The sequence below is a fragment of the Dendrobates tinctorius genome, unplaced genomic scaffold, assembly GCF_039654945.1.
Source record: "Dendrobates tinctorius isolate UK_male_01 unplaced genomic scaffold, ASM3965494v1 ptg000158l, whole genome shotgun sequence".
Taxonomy (NCBI): Eukaryota; Metazoa; Chordata; class Amphibia; order Anura; family Dendrobatidae; genus Dendrobates; species Dendrobates tinctorius.
In genome coordinates this window covers 3,331,133-3,346,782 of record NW_027361825.1, presented here as the reverse complement: position 1 = coordinate 3,346,782, position 15,650 = coordinate 3,331,133, and the positions used below count along the sequence as shown (strand labels likewise).

At 51.5% G+C, this 15,650-nt stretch overlaps 1 protein-coding gene across 2 annotated transcripts in view; it reads left to right on the top strand.

Annotated features, from left to right (window-relative positions):
* The first annotated feature begins 1,034 nt into the window (after positions 1–1,034).
* NELFE (negative elongation factor complex member E) overlaps positions 1,035–15,650 on the top strand; it is a 32,159-nt gene continuing 17,543 nt past the window's right edge. The window contains exon 1 of one of the 2 annotated variants that reach the window (XM_073548790.1): positions 1,035–1,209. The gene's annotated coding sequence lies outside the window, so the exon portion shown is untranslated. Of the gene's footprint in view, positions 1,210–1,555; positions 1,577–15,650 lie in introns of those variants that run through there. The other variant, XM_073548789.1, reaches the window with a different exon arrangement.

Genomic DNA, 15,650 nt, shown 5'->3' with positions numbered 1-15,650 from the left:
ATCCCATGTCCTATATATGGCGCCCGCTGACCATGAGAACGGGGGTCCCATGTCCTATATATGGCCCCCACTGACCATGAGAACGAGGATCCCATGTCCTATATATGGCGCAAGCTGACCATGAGAACGGGGATCCCATGTCCTACACATGGCACCCGCTGACCATGAGAATGGGGGTCCCATGTCCTATATATGGTGCCCGCTGACCATGAGAACGGGGGTCCCATGTCCAATATATGGCGCCCGCTGACCATGAGAACGGGGGTCCCATGTCCTATATATGGCCCCCACTGACCATGAGAACGGGGTCCCATGTCCTATATATGGCGCCCGCTGACCATGAGAACGGGGGTCCCATGTCCTATATATGGCGCAAGCTGACCATGAGAACGGGGTCCCATGTCCTATATATGGCGCCCGCTGACCATGAGAACGAGGATCCCATGTCCTATATATGGCGCAAGCTGACCATGAGAACGGGGTCCCATGTCCTATATATGGCGCCCGCTGACCATGAGAACGGGGGTCCCATGTCCTATATATGGCGCCCGCTGACCATGAGAACAGGGGGTCCCATTTCATAAATATCTATATAGGTATGGGGCAGTGACGAGACCTCCACACCAGTCAGTATCTATGACAGAAGTGGACACAGGAGCCCCCTATATACATGATCAGTGGGGTCTGACCCATATATTATGGGCTATAGCTGTTCATTGGCTCTTGTTTCCCCCAATTTGCTTTGAATTCCAGGAATTAGTGCCCAGGTTTATGTTCTGATAACTTATCAACCATTTGCTGTCCTATTACCAGCTGATAACTGCAGCACCTTTATAACCATGGGCAGCCTGCCCATATACTGAACTACGGTACTACTACACTACACACGCTGGCAGAGCAGCGGAAGAAAATAAAGAAGTGAGGGGGCGGTGACAATGACACACACACCAGCCAATCACAGCCGACTACTACTTTCTACTGATTGGTCAAAAGGCCTCAAGTATGGCGGAAACGATTTTAGTCATGTGACCAAGTCGAGACAAGTTGGCACAGAAATGTAATACCGAAAGTCCGCTGTGATTGGTTGAAATGCAATGATGACGTCAGTGGTTGGCAAGCGCCGCTCAGCTGGTTGGTAGTCTCCGGAGTCCGGAAACACAAAAAAAAAAAAAAATCTGACGGTGACGTCTAAAAAGCGCGACCGACGAGGTAAATACTTCATGTTTCTTTCTGTAAATTCGCTCTCAGTTCGGTTGTTGCCGTTGTCCGAGTAGCCTGTGTAATTCGCTTCTGTGGGCAGCTGTGACCGGTGTTATTCCCGGGGTCTTACAGCCTCTTCCTACATGTGCAGCTCATATTTGCCTGCATTCTTCTCATATTTTCTCCATTTCACCCAGTTTTCTGGTTTTAGGTGTATCCGTAATTCTCGGTGTAAAATGAGAAGTTGTGAAAGTGCCTCACCGGCTCTGTGTCGTCATTCTCCACTGTTGGCACTACCTCTGCTTGTTGTCGGTGACCTCTGGACACTTACTGCCGCTGACAGACAACGCTGCTCCTGGTCCTATCCGGACAGGTGGTAAAGCCTCGGGGTGGAAATGTGATTGTTCCCGCTAACTGGCAGCAAGCAGGAGGTCTCGTGTATGTCGCTGACAGCAAGCAGAGATCTGTATATGTCACTGACAGCAAGCAGAGATCTGTATATGTCACTGGCAGCAAGCAGGAGGTCCTGTGTATGTCGCTGACAGCAAGCAGAGATCTGTATATGTCACTGGCAGCAAGCAGGAGGGCTCGTGTATGTCGCTGACAGCAAGCAGAGATCTGTATATGTCACTGGCAGCAAGCAGAGATCTCATATGTCACTGGCAGCAAGAAGAGATCTCGTATATGTCACTGGCAGCAAGAAGAGATCTCGTATATGTCACTGGCAGCAAGAAGAGATCTCGTATATGTCACTGGCAGCAAGAAGAGATCTCGTATATGTCACTGGCAGCAAGAAGAGATCTCGTATATGTCACTGGCAGCAAGCATAGATCTCATATGTCACTGACAGCAAGCAGAGATCTCGTATATATCACTGACAGCAAGCAGAGATCTCGTTTATGTCACCTGCAGCAAGCAGAGATCTCGTATAGATCACTGGCAGCAAGCAGAGATCTTGTATATGTCACTGACAGCAAGGAGAGATCTCGTATATGTCACTGACAGCAAGCAGGAGGTCTCGTGTATGTCGCTGACAGCAAGCAGAGATCTGTATATGTCACTAACAGCAAGCAGAGATCTGTATATGTCACTGACAGTAAGCAGAGATCTCGTTTATGTCATCGGCAGCAAGCAGAGATCTCGTATATGTCACTGACAGCAAGGAGAGATGTCGTATATGTCACAGACAGAAAGCAGAGATCTTGTTTATGTCACTGAAGTCCTGCAAGCAGAGATCTCGTGTATGTCACTGGCAGCAAGCAGAGATCTCGTATATGTCACTGGCAGCAAGCAGAGATCTCGTATATGTCACTGGCAGCAAGAAGAGATCTCATATATGTCACTGGCAGCAAGCAGAGATCTCGTATATGTCACTGGCAGCAAGCAGAGATCTCGTATATGTCACTGACAGCAAGGAGAGATGTCGTATATGTCACAGACAGAAAGCAGAGATCTTGTTTATGTCACTGAAGTCCTGCAAGCAGAGATCTCGTGTATGTCACTGGCAGCAAGCAGAGATCTCGTATATGTCACTGGCAGCAAGAAGAGATCTTGTATATGTCACTGGCAGCAAGAAGAGATCTCATATATGTCACTGATCAACAATACAGCGCATGCATAAGCCTTTTTGTATGACCAAACAACTCAATCTTTGTTTCATCAGTCCACAGGACCTTCTTCCAAAATGTAACTGGCTTGTCCAAATGTGCTTTTGCATACCTCAGGCGACTCTGTTTGTGGCGTGCTTGCAGAAACGGCTTCTTTCGCATCACTCTCCCATACAGCTTCTCCTTGTGCAAAGTGCGCTGTATTGTTGACCGATGCACAGTGACACCATCTGCAGCAAGATGATGCTGCAGGTCTTTGGAGGTGGTCTGTGGATTGTCCTTGACTGTTCTCACCATTCTTCTTCTCTGCCTTTCTGATATTTTTCTTGGCCTGCCACTTCTGGGCTTAACAAGAACTGTACCTGTGTTCTTCCATTTCCTTACTATGTTCCTCACAGTGGAAACTGACAGGTTAAATCTCTGAGACAACTTTTTGTATCCTTCCCCTGAAAAGCTATGTTGAATAATCTTTGTTTTCAGATCATTTGAGAGTTGTTTTGAGGAGCCCATGATGCCACTCTTCATAGGAGAATCAAATAGGAGAACTACTTGCAAGTGGCCACCTTAAATACCTTTTCTCATGATTTGATACACCTGGCTATGAAGTTCAAAGCTCAATGAGGTTACAAAACCAATTTAGTGCTTCAGGAAGTCAGTGAAAAGTAGTTAGGAGTGTTCAAATCAAGAAAATGATAAGGGTGCCCATACTTTTGCACCGGTCAAATTTTGTTTAAATGCAGATTGCACATTTTCTGTTAGTACAATAAACCTCATTTGAATCCAGAAATATAACTGAGTCCATCAGTTATTAGATATATGAAACTGAAATAGCTGTTGCAAAAACCAAAATTGTTATAAAGAAAAAAGGTTAACATTAATAGGGGTGCCCAAACTTTTACATATGACTGTATGTCGCTGACAGCAAGCAGAGATCTGTATATGTCGCTGACAGCAAGCAGAGATCTGTATATGTCGCTGACAGCAATCAGAGATCTGTATATGTCGCTGACAGCAAGCAGAGATCTGTATATGTCGCTGACAACAAGCAGAGATCTGTATATGTCGCTGACAGCAAGCAGAGATCTGTATATGTCACTGACAGCAAGGAGAGATGTCGTATATGTCACAGACAGAAAGCAGAGATCTCGTTTATGTCACTGAAGTCCTGCAAGCAGAGATCTCGTGTATGTCACTGGCAGCAAGCAGAGATCTCGTATATGTCACTGGCAGCAAGAAGAGATCTCGTATATGTCACTGGCAGCAAGAAGAGATCTCATATATGTCACTGGCAGCAAGAAGAAATCTCGTATATGTCACTGGCAGCAAGAAGAGATCTCATATATGTCACTCTCAGCAAGCAGAGATCTCGTATATAGCCAGATATTGAGACACATGGTCAGTTAGAATTTTTAAACAAGAGAAAAGGGAGCAATTGGCATAGTAACTAACTATGTTTAGTTATAACAAATTATTATGATTATATCGATATATATAAAGCTGAGTGTAGAGCCCCGCCCATTCCGCATAGACATATTCACTATAATATCCCACATCATCCCGTCAGCCAGAGCCACCGGACTACTACCCCTAATATCCCACATCATCCCACCAGCCAGAGCTACCGGACTACTATCCCTAATATCCCACATAATCCCGTCACATCTGCCGGACTACTACCCCTAATATCCCACATTGTCCCATCAGCCAGAGCCGCCGGACTACTACCCCTAATATCCCACATCGTCCCGTCAGCCAGAGCTACCGGACTACTATCCCTAATATCCCACATCATCCCATCAGCCAGTGCCACCGGACTACTCCCCCTAATATCCCATATCATCCCGTCAGCCAGAGCCACCGGACTACTACCCCTAATATCCCACATCATCCCACCAGCCAGAGCTACCGGACTACTACCACTAATATCCCACATAATCCCGTCACATCTGCCGGACTACTACCCCTAATATCCCACATTGTCCCATCAGCCAGAGCCGCCGGACTACTACCCCTAATATCCCACATCGTCCCGTCAGCCAGAGCCACCGGACTACTCCCCCTAATATCCCATATCATCCCGTCAGCCAGAGCCACCGGACTACTCCCCCCTAATATCGCACATCATCCCATCAGCCAGAGCCGCCGGACAACTACCCCTAATATCCCACATCATCCCATCACATCTGCCGGACTACTACCCCTAATATCCCACATCGTCCCATCAGCCAGAGCCGCCGGACTACTACCGCTAATATCCCACATCGTCCCGTCAGCCAGAGCCACTGGTCTACTACCCCTAATATCCCACATCATCCCGTCAGCCAGAGCCACCGTACTACTACCCCTAATATCCCACATCATCCCGTCAGCCAGAGCCGCCGGACAACTACCACTAATATCCCACATCATCCCGTCAGCCAGAGCCACCGTACTACTACCCCTAATATCCCACATCATCCCGTCAGCCAGAGCCACCGGACTACTCCCCCCTAGTATCGCACATCATCCCATCAGCCAGAGCCACCGTACTACTCCCCCTAATATCCCACATCATCCCGTCAGCCAGAGCCGCCGGACAACTACCCCTAATATCCCACATCATCCCATCACATCTGCCGGACTACTACCCCTAATATCCCACATCGTCCCATCAGCCAGAGCCGCCGGACTACTACCGCTAATATCCCACATCGTCCCGTCAGCCAGAGCCACTGGTCTACTACCCCTAATATCCCACATCATGCCGTCAGCCAGAGCCACCGTACTACTACCCCTAATATCCCACATCATCCCGTCAGCCAGAGCCGCCGGACAACTACCACTAATATCCCACATCATCCCGTCAGCCAGAGCCACCGTACTACTACCCCTAATATCCCACATCATCCCGTCAGCCAGAGCCGCTAGACTACTACCCCTAATATCCCACATCATCCTGTCAGCCAGAGCCGCCGGACAACTACCACTAATATCCCACATCATCCCGTCACATCTGCCGGACTACTACCCCTAATATCCCACATCATCCCGTCAGCCAGAGCCACCGTACTACTACCCCTAATATCCCACATCATCCCATCAGCCAGAGCCACCAGACTACTACCACTAATATCCCACATCATCCCATCAGCCAGAGCCACCAGACTACTACCACTAATATCCCACATCATCCCATCAGCCAGAGCCACCAGACTACTACCACTAATATCACACATCATCCCACCAGCCAGAGTCACCGGACTACTCCCCCTAATATCCCCCATCATCCCGTCACATCAGCCGGACTACTACCCGTAATATCCCACATCATCCCATCAGCCAGAGCCACCAGACTACTACCCCTAATATCCCACATCATCCCACCAGCCAAAGTCACCGGACTACTACCACTAATATCCCACATCATCCCGTCAGCCAGAGCCGCCAGACAACTACCACTAATATCCCACATCATCCTGTCACATCCGCCGGACAACTACCACTAATATCCCACATCATCCCGTCAGCCAGAGCCACCGTACTACTACCCCTAATATCCCACATCATCCCGTCAGCCAGAGCCGCCGGACAACTACCACTAATATCCCACGTCATCCCGTCACATCCGCCGGACTACTACCCCTAATATCTCACATCATCCCATCAGCCAGAGCCGCTGGACTACTACCCCTAATATCCCACATCGTCCCGTCAGCCAGAGCTACCGGACTACTATCCCTAATATCCCACATCATCCCGTCAGCCAGAGCCACCAGACTACTCCCACTAATATCCCCCATCATCCCGTCAGAGCCACCAGACTACTCCCCCCTAATATCCCACATCATCCCGTCAGCCAGAGCCACCGGACTACTTCCCCCTAATATCCCACATCATCCCATCAGCCAGAGCCACCGTAATACTACCCCTAATATCCCACATCATCCCGTCAGCCAGAGCCGCCGGACAACTACCACTAATATCCCACATCATCCCGTCAGCCAGAGCCACCGTACTACTACCCCTAATATCCCACATCATCCCGTCAGCCAGAGCCACCGGACTACTCCCCCCTAGTATCGCACATCATCCCATCAGCCAGAGCCACCGTACTACTCCCCCTAATATCCCACATCATCCCGTCAGCCAGAGCCGCCGGACAACTACCCCTAATATCCCACATCATCCCATCACATCTGCCGGACTACTACCCCTAATATCCCACATCGTCCCATCAGCCAGAGCCGCCGGACTACTACCGCTAATATCCCACATCGTCCCGTCAGCCAGAGCCACTGGTCTACTACCCCTAATATCCCACATCATGCCGTCAGCCAGAGCCACCGTACTACTACCCCTAATATCCCACATCATCCCGTCAGCCAGAGCCGCCGGACAACTACCACTAATATCCCACATCATCCCGTCAGCCAGAGCCACCGTACTACTACCCCTAATATCCCACATCATCCCGTCAGCCAGAGCCGCTAGACTACTACCCCTAATATCCCACATCATCCTGTCAGCCAGAGCCGCCGGACAACTACCACTAATATCCCACATCATCCCGTCACATCTGCCGGACTACTACCCCTAATATCCCACATCATCCCGTCAGCCAGAGCCACCGTACTACTACCCCTAATATCCCACATCATCCCATCAGCCAGAGCCACCAGACTACTACCACTAATATCCCACATCATCCCATCAGCCAGAGCCACCAGACTACTACCACTAATATCCCACATCATCCCATCAGCCAGAGCCACCAGACTACTACCACTAATATCCCACATCATCCCACCAGCCAGAGTCACCGGACTACTCCCCCTAATATCCCCCATCATCCCGTCACATCAGCCGGACTACTACCCGTAATATCCCACATCATCCCATCAGCCAGAGCCACCAGACTACTACCCCTAATATCCCACATCATCCCACCAGCCAAAGTCACCGGACTACTACCACTAATATCCCACATCATCCCGTCAGCCAGAGCCGCCAGACAACTACCACTAATATCCCACATCATCCTGTCACATCCGCCGGACAACTACCACTAATATCCCACATCATCCCGTCAGCCAGAGCCACCGTACTACTACCCCTAATATCCCACATCATCCCGTCAGCCAGAGCCGCCGGACAACTACCACTAATATCCCACGTCATCCCGTCACATCCGCCGGACTACTACCCCTAATATCCCACATCATCCCATCAGCCAGAGCCGCTGGACTACTACCCCTAATATCCCACATCGTCCCGTCAGCCAGAGCTACCGGACTACTATCCCTAATATCCCACATCATCCCGTCAGCCAGAGCCACCAGACTACTCCCACTAATATCCCCCATCATCCCGTCAGAGCCACCAGACTACTCCCCCCTAATATCCCACATCATCCCGTCAGCCAGAGCCACCGGACTACTTCCCCCTAATATCCCACATCATCCCGTCAGCCAGAGCCACCGGACTACTTCCCCCTAATATCCCACATCATCCCATCAGCCAGAGCCACCGGACTACTCCCCCTAATATCCCACATCATCCCGTCAGCCAGAGCCGCCGGACAACTACCACTAATATCCCACGTCATCCCGTCACATCCGCCGGACTACTACCCCTAATATCCCACATCGTCCCGTCACCCAGAGCTACCAGACTACTATCCCTAATATCCCACATCATCCCATCAGCCAGAACCACCAGACTACTACCACTAATATCCCACATCATCCCGTCAGAGCCACCGGACTACTACCACTAATATCCCACATCATCCCATCAGCCAGAGCCACCAGACTACTACCACTAATATCCCACATCGTCCCGTCACCCAGAGCTACCAGACTACTATCCCTAATATCCCACATCATCCCGTCAGCCAGAACCACCAGACTACTACCACTAATATCCCACATCATCCCGTCAGAGCCACCGGACTACTACCACTAATATCCCACATCATCCCATCAGCCAGAGCCACCAGACTACTACCACTAATATCCCACATCATCCCGTCAGCCAGAGCCACCAGACTACTACCACTAATATCCCACATCATCCCATCAGCCAGAGCCACCAGACTACTACCACTAATATCCCACATCATCCTGTCAGCCAGAGCCACCAGACTACTACCCCTAATATCCCACACCATCCCGTCAGCCAGAGCCACCGGACTACTCCCCCCTAATATCCCACATCATCCAATCAGCCAGAGCCACCTGACTACTACCACTAATATCCCACATCATCCCGTCAGCCAGAGCCACTGGACTACTCCCCCCTAATATCCCACATCATCCCATCAGCCAGAGCCACCGGACTACTACCCCTAATATCCCACATCATCCCGTCAGCCAGAGCCACCAGACTACTACCACTAATATCCCACATCATCCCGTCAGAGCCACCGGACTACTACCACTAATATCCCACATCATCCTGTCAGCCAGAGCCACCAGACTACTACCCCTAATATCCCACATCATCCCGTCAGCCAGAGCCACTGGACTACTCCCCCCTAATATCCCACATCATCCCATCAGCCAGAGCCACCGGACTACTCTCCCTAATATCCCACATCATCCCGTCACATCCGCCGGACTACTACCCCTAATATCCCACGTCGTCTCATCAGCCAGAGCCACCAGACTACTACCCCTAATATCCCACATCATCCCGTCAGCCAGAGCCACCGGACTACTACCACTAATATCCCACATCATCCCGTCAGCCAGAGCTACCGGACTTCTACCCCTAATATCCCACATCATCCCATCAGCCAGAGTCACCGGACTACTCCCCCTAATATCTCACATCATCCTGTCACATCCACCGTACTACTACCCCTAATATCCCACATCGTCCCATCAGCCAGAGCCACCGGAATACTCCCCCTAATATCACACATCATCCCGTCACATCCGCCGGACTACTACCCCTAATATGCCACATCATCCCGTCAACCAGAGCCACCAGACTACTCCCCCTAATATCCCACATCATCCCGTCAGCCAGAACCGCCGGACAACTTCCCCTAATATCCCACATCATCCCGTAACATCCGCCGGACTACTACCCCTAATATCCCACATCGTCCCGTCAGCCAGAGCCACTGGTCTACTACCCCTAATATCCCACATCGTCCCGTCAGCCAGAGCCACTGGTCTACTACCCCTAATATCCAACATCATCCCGTCAGCCAGAGCCACCGTACTACTACCCCTAATATCCCACATCATCCCGTCAGCCAGAGCCACCAGACTACTACCACTAATATCCCACATCATCCCGTCAGAGCCACCGGACTACTACCACTAATATCCCACATCATCCCATCAGCCAGAGCCACCAGACTACTACCACTAATATCCCACATCATCCCGTCAGCCAGAGCCACCAGACTACTACCACTAATATCCCACATTATCCCATCAGCCAGAGCCACCAGACTACTACCACTAATATCCCACATCATCCTGTCTACCAGAGCCACCAGACTACTACCCCTAATATCCCACACCATCCCGTCAGCCAGAGCCACCGGACTACTCCCCCCTAATATCCCACATCATCCCATCAGCCAGAGCCACCAGACTACTCCCACTAATATCCCACATCATCCCGTCAGCCAGAGCCACCAGACTACTACCACTAATATCCCACATCATCCCACCAGCCAGAGTCACCGGACTACTCCCCCTAATATCCCCCATCATCCCGTCACATCCGCCGGACTACTACCCCTAATATCCCACATCATCCCATCAGCCAGAGCCACCAGACTACTACCCCTAATATCCCACATCATCCCACCAGCCAAAGTCACCGGACTACTACCACTAATATCCCACATCAACCCGTCAGAGCCACCGGACTACTACCACTAATATCCCACATCATCCCATCAGCCAGAGCCACCAGACTACTACCACTAATATCCCACATCATCCCGTCAGCCAGAGCCACCGGACTACTACCACTAATATCCCACATCATCCCGTCAGAGCCACCGGACTACTACCACTAATATCCCACATCATCCCATCAGCTAGAGCCACCGGACTACTACCACTAATATCCCACATCATCCCGTCAGCCAGAGCCACCGGACTACTACCACTAATATCCCACATCATCCCGTCAGCCAGAGCTACCGGACTTCTACCCCTAATATCCCACATCATCCCATCAGCCAGAGTCACCGGACTACTCCCCCTAATATCTCACATCATCCTGTCACATCCACCGTACTACTACCCCTAATATCCCACATCGTCCCATCAGCCAGAGCCACCGGAATACTCCCCCTAATATCACACATCATCCCGTCACATCCGCCGGACTACTACCCCTAATATGCCACATCATCCCGTCAACCAGAGCCACCAGACTACTACCCCTAATATCCCACATCATCCCACCAGCCAAAGTCACCGGACTACTACCACTAATATTCCACATCATCCCGTCAGCCAGAGCCACCAGACTACTACCACTAATATCGCACATCATCCCGTCAGCCAGAGCCACCGTACTACTACCCCTAATATCCCACATCGTCCCATCAGCCAGAGCCGCTGGACTACTACCCCGAATATCCCACATTGTCCCGTCAGCCAGAGCTACCGAACTACTATCCCTAATATCCCACGTCATCCCGTCAGCCAGAGCCGCCGGACTACTACCCCTAATATCCCACATCATCCCATCAGCCAGAGCCACCAGACTACTACCACTAATATCCCACATCATCCCACCAGCCAGAGTCACCGGACTACTCCCCCTAATATCTCACATCATCCTGTCACATCCACCGTACTACTACCCCTAATATCCCACATTGTCCCATCAGCCAGAGCCACCGGACTACTCCCCCTAATATCCCACATCATCCCGTGACATCCGCCGGACTACTACCCCTAATATACCACATCATCCCGTCAGCCAGAGCCACCAGACTACTACCCCTAATTTCCCACATCATCCCACCAGCCAAAGTCACCGGACTACTACCACTAATATTCCACATCATCCCGTCAGCCAGAGCGACCGGACTACTACCCCTAATATCCCACATCTTCCCGTCAGCCAGAGCCAACAGACTACTACCACTAATATCGCACATCATCCCGTCAGCCAGAGCCACCGTACTACTACCCCTAATATCCCACATCATCCCGTCAGTCAGAGCCGCCGGACAACTACCACTAATATCTCACATCATCCCGTCACATCCGCCGGACTACTACCCCTAATATCCCACATCGTCCCATCAGCCAGAGCCGCCGGACTACTACCCCTAATATCCCACATCATCCCATCAGCCAGAGTCACCAGACTACTACCACTAATATCCCACATCATCCCATCAGCCAGAGCCACCAGACTACTCCCCGCTAATATCCCACATCATCCCATCAGCCAGAGCCACCGGACTACTCCCCATAATATCCCACATCATCCCGTCAGCCAGAGCTGCCGGACAACTACCACTAATATCCCACATCATCCCGTCACATCCGCCGGACTACTACCCCTAATACCCCACATCATCCCATCAGCCAGAGCCACCAGACTACTCCCACTAATATCCCACATCATCCCGTCAGCCAGAGCCACCGGACTACTACCACTAATATCCCACATCATCCCGTCAGCCAGAGCCACCGGACTACTACCCCTAATATCCCACATCATCCCATCAGCCAGAGCCGCTGGCCTACTACCCCTAATATCCCACATCGTCCCGTCAGCCAGAGCCACCGGACTACTACCCCTAATATCCCACATCGTCCCGTCAGCCAGAGCCACCGGACTACTACCCCTAATATCCCACATCATCCCGTCAGCCAGAGCCGCCGGACAACTACCACTAATATCCCACATCATCCCGTCAGCCAGAGCCGCCGGACAACTACCACTAATATCCCACATCATCCCGTCACATCTGCCGGACTACTACCCCTAATATCCCACATCATCCTGTCAGCCAGAGCCACCGTACTACTACCCCTAATATCCCACATCATCCCGTTAGGCAGAGCCGCTGGACAACTACCACTAATATCCCACGTCATCCCGTCACATCCGCCGGACTACTACCCCTAATATCCCACATCATCCCATCAGCCAGAGCCGCTGGACTACTACCCCTAATATCCCACATCGTCCCGTCAGCCAGAGCTACCGGACTACTATCCCTAATATCCCACATCATCCCGTCAGCCAGAGCCACCAGACTACTACCACTAATATCCCACATCATCCCGTCAGAGCCACCGGACTACTACCACTAATATCCCACATCATCCCATCAGTCAGAGCCACCAGACTACTACCACTAATATCCCACATCATCCTGTCAGCCAGAGCTACCAGACTACTACCACTAATATCCCACATCATCCCGTCCGCCAGAGCCACCGGACTACTACCCCTATTATCCCACATCATTCCGTCTGCCAGAGCCACCGGACTACTAATATCTCACATCATCCCGTCAGCCAGAGCCACCGGACTACTCCCCCTAATATCCCACATCATCCCGTCAGCCAGAGCCGCCGGACTACTACCCTTAATATCCCACATCATCCCGTCCGCCAGAGCCACCAGACTACTACCCCTAATATCCCACAACATCCCACCAGCTAAAGTCACCGGACTACTACCACTAATATTCCACATCATCCCGTCAGCCAGAGCGACCGGACTACTACCCCTAATATCCCACATCATCCCGTCAGCCAGAGCCACCGGACTACTACCCCTAATATCCCACATCATCCCGTCAGCCAGAGCCACCGTACTACTACCCCTAATATCCCACATCATCCCGTCAGCCAGAGCCACCAGACTACTACCACTAATATCGCACACCATCCCGTCAGCCAGAGCCACCGTACTACTGCCCCTAATATCCCACATCATCCCGTCATCCAGAGCCGCCAGACAACTACCACTAATATCCCACATCATCCCATCACATCCGCTGGACTACTACCCCTAATATCCCACATCGTCCCATCAGCCAGAGCCGCTGGACTACTACCCCTAATATCCCACATTGTCCTGTCAGCCAGAGCTACCGGACTACTATCCCTAATATCCCACGTCATCCCGTCAGCCAGAGCCACCAGACTACTAGCACTAATATCCCACATCATCCCGTCACATCCGCCGGACTACTACCCCTAATATCCCACATCATCCCGTCAGCCAGAGCCACCAGACTACTACCACTAATATCCCACATCATCCCATCAGTGCCACCGGACTACTACCACTAATATCCCACATCATCCCGTCAGAGCCACCAGACTACTACCACTAATATCCCACATCATCCCGTCACAGCCGCCGGACTCCTACCCCTAATATCCCACATCATCCCGTCAGCCAGAGCCACCAGACTACTACCACTAATATCCCACATCATCCCGTCACATCCGCCGGACTACTACCCCTAATATCCCACATCATCCCGTCAGCCAGAGCCACCAGACTACTACCACTAATATCCCACATCATCCCGTCAGAGCCACCAGACTACTACCACTAATATCCCACATCATCCCGTCAGAGCCACCAGACTACTACCACTAATATCGCACACCATCCCGTCAGCCAGAGCCACCGTACTACTGCCTCTAATATCCCACATCATCCCGTCATCCAGAGCCGCCGGACAACTACCGCTAATATCCCACATCATCCCATCACATCCGCCGGACTACTACCGCTAATATCCCACATCGTCCCGTCAGCCAGAGCCACTGGTCTACTACCCCTAATATCCCACATCATGCCGTCAGCCAGAGCCACCGTACTACTACCCCTAATATCCCACATCATCCCGTCAGCCAGAGCCGCCGGACAACTACCACTAATATCCCACATCATCCCGTCAGCCAGAGCCACCGTACTACTACCCCTAATATCCCACATCATCCCGTCAGCCAGAGCCGCTAGACTACTACCCCTAATATCCCACATCATCCTGTCAGCCAGAGCCGCCGGACAACTACCACTAATATCCCACATCATCCCGTCACATCTGCCGGACTACTACCCCTAATATCCCACATCATCCCGTCAGCCAGAGCCACCGTACTACTACCCCTAATATCCCACATCATCCCATCAGCCAGAGCCACCAGACTACTACCACTAATATCCCACATCATCCCATCAGCCAGAGCCACCAGACTACTACCACTAATATCCCACATCATCCCATCAGCCAGAGCCACCAGACTACTACCCCTAATATCCCACATCATCCCACCAGCCAAAGTCACCGGACTACTACCACTAATATCCCACATCATCCCGTCAGCCAGAGCCGCCAGACAACTACCACTAATATCCCACATCATCCTGTCACATCCGCCGGACAACTACCACTAATATCCCACATCATCCCGTCAGCCAGAGCCACCGTACTACTACCCCTAATATCCCACATCATCCCGTCAGCCAGAGCCGCCGGACAACTACCACTAATATCCCACGTCATCCCGTCACATCCGCCGGACTACTACCCCTAATATCTCACATCATCCCATCAGCCAGAGCCGCTGGACTACTACCCCTAATATCCCACATCGTCCCGTCAGCCAGAGCTACCGGACTACTATCCCTAATATCCCACATCATCCCGTCCGCCAGAGCCACCAGACTACTACCCCTAATATCCCACAACATCCCACCAGCTAAAGTCACCGGACTACTACCACTAATATTCCACATCATCCCGTCAGCCAGAGCGACCGGACTACTACCCCTAATATCCCACATCATCCCGTCAGCCAGAGCCACCGGACTACTACCCCTAATATCCCACATCAT